This window comes from Bubalus bubalis, chromosome 14 (assembly GCF_019923935.1).
Source record: "Bubalus bubalis isolate 160015118507 breed Murrah chromosome 14, NDDB_SH_1, whole genome shotgun sequence".
Taxonomy (NCBI): Eukaryota; Metazoa; Chordata; class Mammalia; order Artiodactyla; family Bovidae; genus Bubalus; species Bubalus bubalis.
In genome coordinates, this window is record NC_059170.1 from 42,603,783 (window position 1) to 42,615,825 (window position 12,043).

A 12,043-nucleotide genomic window follows, 5' to 3' on the forward strand; every position below is an offset into this window, starting at 1 on the left:
AGGTGGTATCTCTAGAATCTAGTCTTGTTTCATAAAGATTATGAATCCTCGTCGTCACCCTGTTTGTCACCTTCAAGGTGTTGCTGACGACAGATAGAGTCCACTGCCAGGGTCCAACTGACCACAGCTCTCCATGAACTTTCTGAAAAACAAGGGGATAACCATAATCTTAAGAATGCTCTGGCACATCAGAACACATGATGGGAGCCACCTCTCATACTGCTGATATGGGTCCCTGTGGCCTGGCTGGCAGAGGCAAGGGCCCAGGGCACCCAGGGGTGCTGTTCCTTCAGGGAGGGTTTCTGAACCTACTGAAGTTCTTTGGAAGGGAATAGATACAGGGTCAAATTTGGGGGCTGTCTTAGTGTTTCAAAGAACTCTTCACATGGAAGGGACAAAACCTTTCCTCTGAGTGGTTCTCTTATGTAAACAACAGGCTGGTGAGTTGGTATTACTAGAGAATCAAGTTCCAGCTTGTCCTAAGGAAGCACTCTTGAAAAGCCGTTCTAGGGGCCTTAGCTGCTTCAGAGTTCACAGTGGGGTCCCCAGATGGGGCTGTTCCCAGGAAACTCATGCATTAGATACATAGAGAGAAGGTCTTATGAACCCAAGACCCTCTAATTCCAAGACTTTTGGAAAAGTTATCCTGTAACTACCAAAGAACCACTGATGAAGTCTTGAAGCTCTGGCCCACGTGCTCCAGGCAAAGTTTCCAAGGAGCTGCTCTCTGACTGCACTGAACACGTAGACCCTCCTGGGACTTGTTAAAACCTAGCTCTTGGTTCAGTGGGTTCGGGTTGGGGTATGAGGTTCTGTCTGGGGGATAAACTCCAGGACTTGGTGCTGCTGGCTCACATTCATCCTTCAAGGAGTAAGGTTGTCAAAGGCATGCGGGTTAGAAAGAGTTCATGAGAAATCCTCTCCATCCATATGCCCTAGTTCCCACTGCCTCATCTTTGCCTCCACCCAACTGAGTAAGCATTCTGCTTCTAAGTGAAATCAGTGTATAATTTCTCATCCATTCCAGGACATTTTGGGTGTGAAAGGTGCATTCTACTGGGACATTAAACTGGAACCAAGATGTTTTTCATATAAGGCCCTCTACTGAGGGTTTTTTCCACCCATAAAATTTATAGTCTTATATTTTCCTCTATTTCTAAAACAGTATTTCTTGTTTCCCATTTGCTTTTCTGGGTAAAGGAAGCATCCTGGGTTATCTGCCCAAGGGAAATGGGACAAAAAGCAAAAAAAAACAAAAAAACAAAAAAAAAAACTGTTCAAAAGGTAAATAAACTATTTAGGATTTGATGTGTATTCATGAGTCACGGGGTAGGAAGAGGAACTGAGCCGCACCAGGTCGGTAAACCACAAACCCTCTGAATCAATAGCATTCAGTTTGCTGTTCTAATAATGGCAAACACCAAGGTGTACCAGAGTGGGTGTGAGGGGGTTCCTTCTCTTTTTTTCTTATATGATGTTTGAACATGGTGTTAAGCTCATTCAGAGGAGGCAGGGTGATTCTGCTTTGCTGTCTGGGAAAGAGTGGGCCCTCTGTCCGAGGGATGGGAGAGTCAGCTGGTGGGCGCCCTTTGTCCTTCTGTTGGACCTGAGGGTGCTTAGGTATGTCCTCTATTTCATTTAATCCCCACTAAGACCCACTGGCTGGCAGGGCTCCCCACTGTAACAGAATAGGGAACAGAGCTTCCAAATGAAGGAAATGCCTCAGATGAAGCTGGGGTTTGAACTTGAGCCCTCCAGACTCTGAAACCATTGCTCATGTTTGTCAAAGAATTGTGTTTTAACCCCAAGTGGGTTCAGTCTTCTTCCACGCCTTCATCTTGCAGGTGAGGAAACCTGGCCCAGAGGATTAAGGCTTTTGCAACCAACATAATTCAGCAAAGAGCAGTGCAGTGGGTTAAGAACCAGGCTTCTGGTGTCTGGATTCCTGTTTCTTCTGCTGCCCAGAACTATCTGAAGTATCCACGCAGGCACAGTGGTCCAAGAGGTGACTGTCCCCATCCATCTTTATTCCGGCACATACCAGCATTCATGCAAATCAGCACAGTGAGTGTGTATGAGTGTGCATATATGTGCATGTACATTTGTAAGAGTGTTTTTGCAGGCAACAATGTGTGTGTGTGTGTACATGAGTTGGTGCATATGCATGAATGTATGTGTGTTTTGGGGTGGGAAAGGAAAATAATTAGGGACTCATTATTTCATGTCAAACCCAAACCCTTGGCATTTGAGAATTCATGAGGAAGGAGCAGGGAGGGTCAGGAGACTGGATATGTGGGCTTTCTGGACCCAGACAGCTTGGATGTCAAGGTTCCATTTAGGCCCAGCCTTCTTTAAATAAATATCTGTGTATTTAAATTCTCCTGTTAACCCTTTTGTTGTTGAATGTCTATCATTCTGGGGGTTCTTTGACTGTGCCAGGTCTTTACTGTGGCACGTGAGCTCTTAGCTGTGGCATGTGGGGTCAAGTTCCCTGACTAGGGATTGAACCTGGGCCCCCTGCATTGAGAGTGCAGGGTCTATGCCACTGGACCACCATGGAAGCCCCTAAATCTGATCTTTATCTCAATATCAGAGTCTAGAACAAAGGTTCTCCAACTTTGTGGTCTCAGGACCCCTTTACATTTCCAAAAAGTATGGAGGACTCCAAGAGTTTTGTGCTGTGTGGATTTTTTCTGATTTTTCATGTACTGAGGAGAAGGCAATGGCACCCCACTCCAGTACTCTTGCCTGGAAAATCCCATGGATGGAGGAGCCTGGTGGGCTGCAGTCCATGGGGACCCTAGAAGTCGGACACAACTGAGCGACTTCACTTTCACTTTTCACTTTCATGCATTGGAGAAGGAAATGGCAACCCACTCCAGTGTTCTTGCCTGGAGAATCCCAGGGACGGGGGAGCCTGGTGGACTGCCGTCTCTGGGGTTGCACAGAGTCGGACTTAGCAGTTCAGGTACTGAAAATTAAAACTGAGACATTTAACAATATTTGTTTATTAATTCATTTGGAATAAAAAGGATAAACATTCTTGTAACATAGGCAGAATGTGAGCATGTTTCTGGAATAGATGAGCAGTCAGTCAGCCCCACCCCCTTCCCAGCATTTGGTGGGGGTCAGGGTTCGGGATTTGATTCATGGAGTTCATTTTTTTTTTTAATTTTATTTTATTTTTAAACTTTACATAACTGTATTAGTTATGCCAAATATCAAAATGAATCCGCCACAGGTATACATGTGTTCCCCATCCTGAACCCCATGGAGGTCATTTTTAAAGTGCAAGTTTCTGTGTGATGTGCTGAAGTTTTGTCCGTTGTTTATGTTTAATGTGCATGTGACCCAAAGATCATTTTCCAAGGAGACTCTACCCTGGGGAAGAGGCTGAGGAGGTTAATAGAGGGGAGAAAGGCCTAGAAAGGGAGACAGGGACAACCAGCACCCTCTGCTGGCCTCTCGCTGGGGCTGACCTGATCTGCTGAAAGCCGTTTCTGATCCTTGAGGTTTCTGCCTTTCCTCTCTCCCATTTGGCATGAGTGCTAACTCCAACAGGACCCTGAGCCTCATTTCCAGCTCTATTCTTGCCTTTTCCCAAATTTCCTCCAATTCACACCTGAAGCCCAAATTGTCTGCAGAACTGATGAGCTGGGAGGTGATGCTAGAATTTGCATCAGCCAGAGAAAGAAATCACTGTAATTACGGTAATGGAGTTTAATATAAAAGATTGTTACCATTAATGCAAAACTGAAAGGGCAAAGAGGGATCCCAAGGTTGGAGAAAGTAAGGAAATTCCAGAAAAAACATCTGCTTCTGTTTCATTGACTAAACTTTGACTGTGTGGATCACAAAAAACTGTGGAAAATTCTTAAAGGGGTGGGAATATGAGACCACCTTACCTGTCTCCTGAGAAACCAGTATGCAGGTCAAGAAGCAACAGTTAGAACTAGACATGGAACAACTGATTGGTTCAAAATTGGGAGAGGGGAATGTCAAGGCTGTATACTGTCACCCAGTTTTTTAAAATTTATATGCAAAGTACATCATGCGAAATGCCAGACTGGATGAATCACAATGTGGAATCAAGATTGCCAGGAGAAATATCCATAACCTCAGATATGCAGATGATGCCACTGCAACAGAAGAAAGTGAAGAGGAACTAAAGAGCCTCTTGATGAAGGTAAAAGAGAGTGAAAAAGCTAGCTTAAAACTCAACATTCAAAAAACTAAGATCATAGCAACCAGCAAAAGGAGAAAAATTGGAAGCAGTGACAGATATTATGTTCTTGGGCTCCAAAATCACTGAGCATAGTGACTCCAGCCATGAAATTAAAATATCCGTGCTCCTTGGAAGGAAAGGCTATGACAAACCTACATAGCATATTAAAAGGCAGAGACATCACTTTGCCAACAAAGATCTGAACAGTCAAAGCTATGATTTTCCCAGTAGTCATGTATGGATGTAAAAGTTGGATCATAAAAGAAGGCCCAGGCTCAATATTGCAACTGGACTCAGTACCAGGCCTCTTCTCTGATCTAACACTGCCTTGCTGTTGGACCCAGGAAAGAGGCAACAAAAGCGGTAACTTTGTCTCTTGTCCACCCACCCCAGTCTTCCTTCAGTTGCCTTGATGAAGCTGAGCCTTTGGAAAACTGGGTTCTTGGAAGAGTGCCCTGCTGCCAGCCTGTTCAGCATGAAGCCCAGCCTCCAGCCTTTGTCAGATTGTTACCTCCTCAGCCTCTGCCCCAAGCTCACCTGTGGATGATGGAAAGAAAGCCAGGACCTGGCTGAACGGAGCCAAAGGGACCTCTGGATTCCCTTTCTAAATTATCCGCTCCCTGCCTCATCCTCTATAATCACATTTTACCAAGCTCACGTCTATCTATTTATTCTCAATCCATCTTAAAAGGAAGCTCCTATGCTATGCTGTACTATGCTAAGTCACTTCAGTCGTGTCCGACTCTGTGCGACCCCATAGACGGCAGCCCACCAGGCTCCCTCGTCCCTGGGATTCTCCAGGCAAGAACACTGGAGTGGGTTTCACTAACCTCCCAAAACGAACGGTGCTGAGCGGACCATGCATGGATGTTGTCTCAATTTGCTGGTCTACATCGCCCCCTGGTGGCCAAACCATTCAAGGTGTCCTAGTTGTTCCTGTATTCAGTGTGCCGCTGCTGCAGCTGCCAAGTCGCTTTAGTCGTGTCCGACTCCGTGCGACCCCAGAGACAGCAGCCCACCAGGCTCCCCCGTCCCTGGGATTCTCCAGGCAAGAACACTGGAGTGGGTTGCCATTTCCTTCTCCAATGCATGAAAGTGAAAAGTGAAAGTGAAGTGGCTCAGTCGTGTCCGACTCTTGGCGACCCGGTGGACTGCAGCCCACCAGGCTCCTCCGTCCATGGGATTTTCCAGGCAAGAGTACTGGAGTGAGTTGCCATTGCCTTCTCCTGTATTCAGTGTAGTTAGACCATAAAGAAGGCTGAGCGCTGGAAAACTGATACTTCCGAATTGTGGTGCTGGCAAAGACTCTTGAGAGTCCCCTGGACTTCAGCAAGATCACACCATTCAATCCTAAAGTAAATCAACCCCTAACATTCATTGGAAAGTCTGTTGCTGAAGCTGAAGTTCCAATAATTTGGCCACCTGATGCAAAGAACTGACTCTTTGGAAAGGACCCTGATGCTGGGAAAGAGTGAAGGCAAAAGGAGAAGGGAGCAGCAGAGGATGAGATGGTTCAGTGGAATCACCCACTCAGTGGACATGAATCTGAGCAAACTCCGGGAGATAGTGAAAGAAGCTTGGGATGCTGCAGTCCATGGGGTAACGAAGAGACAGACCAACTTAGTGACTGAACAACACGACAGCAGCTGTTCCAAGCTCTGCTACCTTTAGGCTTAAAATATACATATAAAGCCAAAATATGAAAAAAAAACAACTGACTAAAAAATTAAAACAATACCATAATTTTTAGGGATAAAATTATGTTTCTATTTCAAGAAAGCACAGTCACTCCATTTTTATTCGATTTTTTTCACATATTTCTGGCTGTTTTTATGAATGTTTTAAACTCCACACTCTCTTTTCTAACATTCTACTGCTACTTTATAGTTTCTGCTATTGATACAAAGCAGAGGTTTCATATCTGAGAGTAAAGGAATAGCAATGGACCTTTAGTGACCTATAGTTTGATACAAAGCAAATGTTCTCTATTGTTTAATAAGCCAGAATATGGGACTTCCCTGATCCACTGGTCCTGGTGATCCTATGGTTAAGACTCTGCACTTCCACTGCAAGGAGTGAGGGTTCCATCCTTGGTCAGGAAAATAAGATACATGTATGAAAGTGTCAGTCACTCAGTCATGTCAAACTCTTTGTGACCCTATGGACTGTAGCCCTTAAAGCTTCTCTATTCATGGCATTCTCCAGTCAAGAATATGAGAGTGGGTAGCCGTTCCCTTCTCTGGGGGATCTTCCTGACCCAGAGATCCAATCCAGTCTCCTGCATTGCGGGCAGGTTCTTTACCATCTGAGCCACCAGGGAAGCTCCTCAACATGCTATATGCATGGCCAAATACATAAATAAACAAAAATAAATAAATAAATAATTTAAAAAGAAATAAGCCACAATATCCCCAACCATACCCATCCCTAGGATATTTGATAACTTAAAAGATAAAAATTCAGTGATCTATAGATTAATAAAGTCCATCAAAACTCCCAGAGGTGGGACTTCCCTGGTGGTCCAATGGTTAGAACTTCCGCTTCCAGTGCAGGGGGTGTGGATTCAATCCCTGATCAGGGAGCTCAGATCCCACATGCCTCAGGGGATAACACCAAAACATAAAACAGAAGCCAGGGGACTCTGCAATAGACCACTTTTCTGAAGTCATCTCTGAGTAAATTTCCCCCAGGGGCTCGTTTTTCTTTCTCCACTGATCTTAAATTTCCCCCAGGGGCTCATTCTTCTCTCTCCACAGATCTTGCTGTGGGCACATCCATGGTCTGGAGTAGAGAAACGCTTCTGAGATGGGGCAAGGGTGCGGGGGGTGGGGGGCATCACATTCCCAGTGTCGGCAGCTCAAAAGCCAAGGTGTAAACTCTGACTTCAACCTTGAGCCCAGCTGTCACTCCTGTGCGAGTTGGAACCTTGCTGTCACCCCTTCCCTGAGCCTTTGTTTTCTCAGCTGCCCAGTCAGGACAGTGGCTACCTCACAGGGGACGCAGCTCCTTGGGAGCAGCAATTTCATCTGTTTGTGATCACTTTTCTGTCCTTAGTGTTTGAGAAGCAAAACCAACGTGCCCTGATCCACAACAAGGGACTACTGTGGAGAACAGGGGACTGTACTCAATATCCTATGATCGACCACAATAGAAAAGAATATTTTAAAAAGAAGATACATATATGTACACCTAAATCACTTTGCTGTACAGCAGCAATTAACACAACATGGTAAATCCACTATGCTTTAATCATTTTTTTAAATTCCATATGCCCTGTTAAAAACTATTGAGAACAGGCAAAAATAACTCACTGCCCGACCCCACCTCCTTCCCCGGAAATTTCCACTCCTGGAAAATAAGACTCTGAATGAACTAAATAGTTTATTTATCAAGACTAACTCCTTGAGGTCCATTTCATGACTATTACTTTCTGCGCCTTAGCTGATAAGGGGAAAAACTCCGATCAATCCTGATGGCTCCCCACCTTGCAAGACCTGATTTAAAAATCACTTTGGCCCGAAGACCCAGTAAGTAGCCTTCCCTGAAGTCCTCATTTTGAGGTCCTGCAGTCACAGGCTGTCCCCCTAACTGCAGTAAATGTAATAGATTCAGCTTTGCTGGGTCAACTTGGTGTTTCTGGTCCCTCAACAGTGAACATCCACAACGTGACCAAGTCCTGGGGAACACTGGTTGTCCTGACTTGTGAGATGTGTCCTGCAACATGAGTGTCCTTTCCTTTACAGATCAGGAGACAGACCTCACAGCGGGCCCTACTGTTGTGACCTTGGGGAATTCACCTAAACTGCCTGAAGTTAGTTCCTTCTCTGTGAAGTGAGGGCCACTAACAGTTCCCACCTGATGTTTTCCTATGAGGATTAAAGGAGAAAAAGCCCATGCCCTACTTTTGTAACAAAGTTCCAAATATCAATGCTGAAGATAGTTACAAAGATACATTTTTTTTCTTAACAGGTGACCATTTACTATGTGGCGGACATTTTTTCCAACTGTGGTGTTGGTGAAGACTCTTGGGAGTCCCTTGGACTGCAAGGAGATCAAACCAGTCCATCCTAAAGGAAATCAGTCCTGAATACTCTCATTGGAACAACTGATGCTGAAGCTGAAGCTCCAATACATTGGCCACCTGATGCGAAGAACTGACTCTCTAGAAAAGACCCTGAAGCTGGGAAAGATTGAAGGTGGGAGGGGAAGGAGACGACAGAGGATGAGATGGTTGGATGGTATCACCGACTCGATGGACATGAGTTTGAACAAGCTCCAGGTATTGGTGATGGACAGGGAAGCCTGGAATGCTGCAGTCCATGGGGTCACAAAGAGACGGACCTGGCTGAGCAACTGAACTGATTGATTGACTGGACATTTTCTTTCATGGGCATCATATACTTTTAAATATATTCTTACAGATTACAAGAAGCTTAGAACATGGCATTGACAGAAGATGATATATTTTACTGCAAAATATTAGAAAAGGGATACAATTTTGTGATTCTTCAATGTTTCACTGCCTGATTTGAACATAAGAATGAAAAAAAAAAACCAACAAGAAAATCATCAAGACAGGTTTGGCTTTAAGACTTTGGTTGCTATTGTTCAAAATTTTTCTGTACTGGAATGCATCTAGGCCTCTGGGCGGCAAAGAAAGCACAGCCATTTCAGTGACCTTTGGCTTTCTTAGTTGTCCCAGAAGCTCCACTGTGACGACATCTCCAAAGACCTAAAGCTAATTCCAGGGGTGTTTATTGTCAGCCTGGGGATGAGTAGACATGGGAGCCCTCACGTCACCCAGGGAGTGAGCAGGCAGCTGGGAAAAGAGGCAAAGATGTGGAAACACTCTGAGGCCTAGAGAAGCAAGAAGGCAGTTATGAATCTGAATTTCCCAGGAAAATGAGCTGCAGGGTGAGTTTGTAGACTTTGCTGACAGAGCCCTTGGCGATGACATTCAAATCTCCTGCAACGTGGAGGTGTGAGAAGCCCTTTCAGAGTGTGAAAGCATCATATCCGGGAGAACCCAGGGCCTGGAGAACAGCTGGGTTTGCACTTTTACAAAAAGCACGTGATCCTAGGAGATTCACTTCTCCATGTGAGCCCCACACTTTCGACTTCCAGCCCCTCCTGCCCTATTCCTGAAAGCACAGTCTCCAGGCACCAGGTCATCAGGTCCTGGCCTCCAGTGTTCTTGGTTTGAGGCTATGAGGTCTGAGCTTAATGTAAATGCTTAGAATCAACTGCCAAGTGGCTGGTTAGAGAATTCAAACCAAACTGGCAGAGCACCTGGGGATTTACCAGCAGTCCCGGTGGGACCAACATGATTTTGTTTTTAATATTTATTTATTTGGCTGTGCCAGGTCTTAGTCGTGGTACTTGAGCTCTTCCATCTTCCCTGTGGCATGTGTATTCTTTAGCTGTGGCGTATGAACTCTTAGCTACAGAATGTGAGCTCTAGTTCCCTGACCAGGGATCGAACCCAGGCCCTTGCACTGGGAGCACAGAGTCTTAGCCACTGGACCACCAGGGAAATCCCAGAACCAGCACAATTTTGATGTTCCTCCCAGGAAAGAGAAGCCAAGACAGGGTGCCCTTTGCCACTCAAACCTACTGAAATCCTCCAAACAGCAGCGAGCCATCCTCAACAGCCACCGTCTAGGGTTTAACCAGATGCCTGTTAAACAATTGGAAAACAACAGCTATAGGAACAAATAAAGAAGAAAAGGAAAGGAAGCTGAAAAGAGAGGGCAGAAGAAAGTGGGGAATTTATAAGAGAGTAGCTTAGAATTGCTCAGTGAATGCAATGATTTTTCAGGAAGTTGATGGTTGGTCTTTACTGGAGGAAGAGGTAATTTTGCTACAGAACTTTTGCTCAAACCTCAGATTTGCCGGTAGAGGCCAAACACGCCCCAAGCCCCTTCCCTTAGAGCCATTCAGTGAATCCGGCATTGAGAATCTCAGCTTCCCCATGAAACCCGCAAGCAATTATCTCGGATTAGCAGGTGATCAGAACGGGCTTACCCCAAGTATTGTTTTCTAAACCCAGAGGGCTGGTGAAATTATTATCTGGTAATAACTCCAAAAGCCTTGTAGCTGGTAACATTTGTTCAAACTGGGGAGGAGAAATAGAAGGCCGTGACAGCATGGATACAGTCATTGTTCTAGTTTAATAGCAGGATAGAGTTTAAATGGAGTTGGCGATATTTGTTTTTATTTCAGAAAAATGCGTGAGGACCCCAAGAAGAGGGCCCCGCCTTAGCTCTTGGGTAACTTCTCTGAACCAGGTGCATCAGGAAAGGTTTTACAAACTTAAGGTACTAATGATTGACAGCTCAGAACAGCTCAGAATTACCTGTTTACATCGCACGGTTATGCTTCACATGGTTCAGGAAGACTGAAAGGAGGGTGTCCAGATGTTTAAAGTAGACTAGCTCATCCTCTGAAAGACAGTCAAGGAATGGTAAGTGTAGGGTCAGAGATAATAAAAGCTAGTCAGTTAATTTGGGGACTTTCATTTCAATCACATACTAGCCCATGTATGTTTTAGGAGATAAAATCATATATGCAAGTGAAAGTCCAGAAAAATCATAAAGAGCTGTTAAAAAAAGAAAAATGAAGGTCATAATCATTGCTAAATGTTTTCTAGGCCGTGAAAAAAGAGGTCCAAGTGACAGGAATAGCTTTCTTATCAAAAGGATACCGTATGCACATTACTTCCAGTGAAATTAAGGCTGCTAGAAATGCTTTCTTCCTTCAGACTCACCCATCATTCTGTTTAGAAAATGGACTTTTGACTGCCCCAGTCTGTTATGATGTGCTTGGTGCCTGGGGCTCATGAGTGAGAGATTCTCCTGAAGACAGTGATATAGAGACCCCTCAACTCATAGCTTCTCCCAGTTCGGCAGCCTCCAGTCCCCAGGTCCACTTATCTGAATGGGAATAATGTTTGTGTCTAACTCCAGGATTTGCTTCTGTGGTTGGAGAAAAAAAAAAAAAATTGAGAATCTTCGTTCTCAATAATGAAAACATCAGGTCATTTTTATTATGCTGTCTGCAAATTTTACAGACTTGGGCAAGCGAGGGAGATGCAGTTTACTTATAGCCTGAGCAGGCGATGAGGACACTATCGGTTTTTGTTTTTGTTTTTTCCTAAAAGAACGCTGAACACAGACCCGGCTCAATGGCGCCCCCAGGTGGACACGTGCAGACCTGCGACTCAACGTCGCCAGTTGGACTGGAAGGCGTCTTCAGAGTGCACCAGAGGGTGGTCTCAGACCTGGCAGGGACCAATCTGATGAAAAGGACGCTGATGTGGACGCTGTGCATATTCTCGAGACCTCAGGGAATGCTCTGAAGGCTGATGAGTGAAAACAGGCTGAACACATCCAGGGGGCATTTTCAGCCGGCAATTTACAGGGCCGGGCACATTCTTATTGCCCAGGGCACGGTAGATTCCGTACAGGGTCCCACTCTTCTCACTGGTTGCTGGACCTGCTTTCTGATGCCAAAGCCTGTTCCTATCATGCGGTGGACAGCCCACTCCGTGACCAGCCCCGTCCTCCCGTCCTCCCCACAGCAGTGATAGTCTCTCTCCTGCAAAAGTATGCGGTACCCACAGGCTCACTCCATCCTGTGCGGTTTTGATCTTCTGAACAACAGCGCAAGGATCCAGTTGTTGGTTTGTACGATTTTTGGAAGACACAGTTTCCTCTAAACCAGAGGTTGGCCAACTTTCACTGAAGAACCTGAGTGGAAATATAAATATTTTAGGGTTGCAGGTTAAGAGGGAAAATTCAAGAATATTATCGGGGGGGG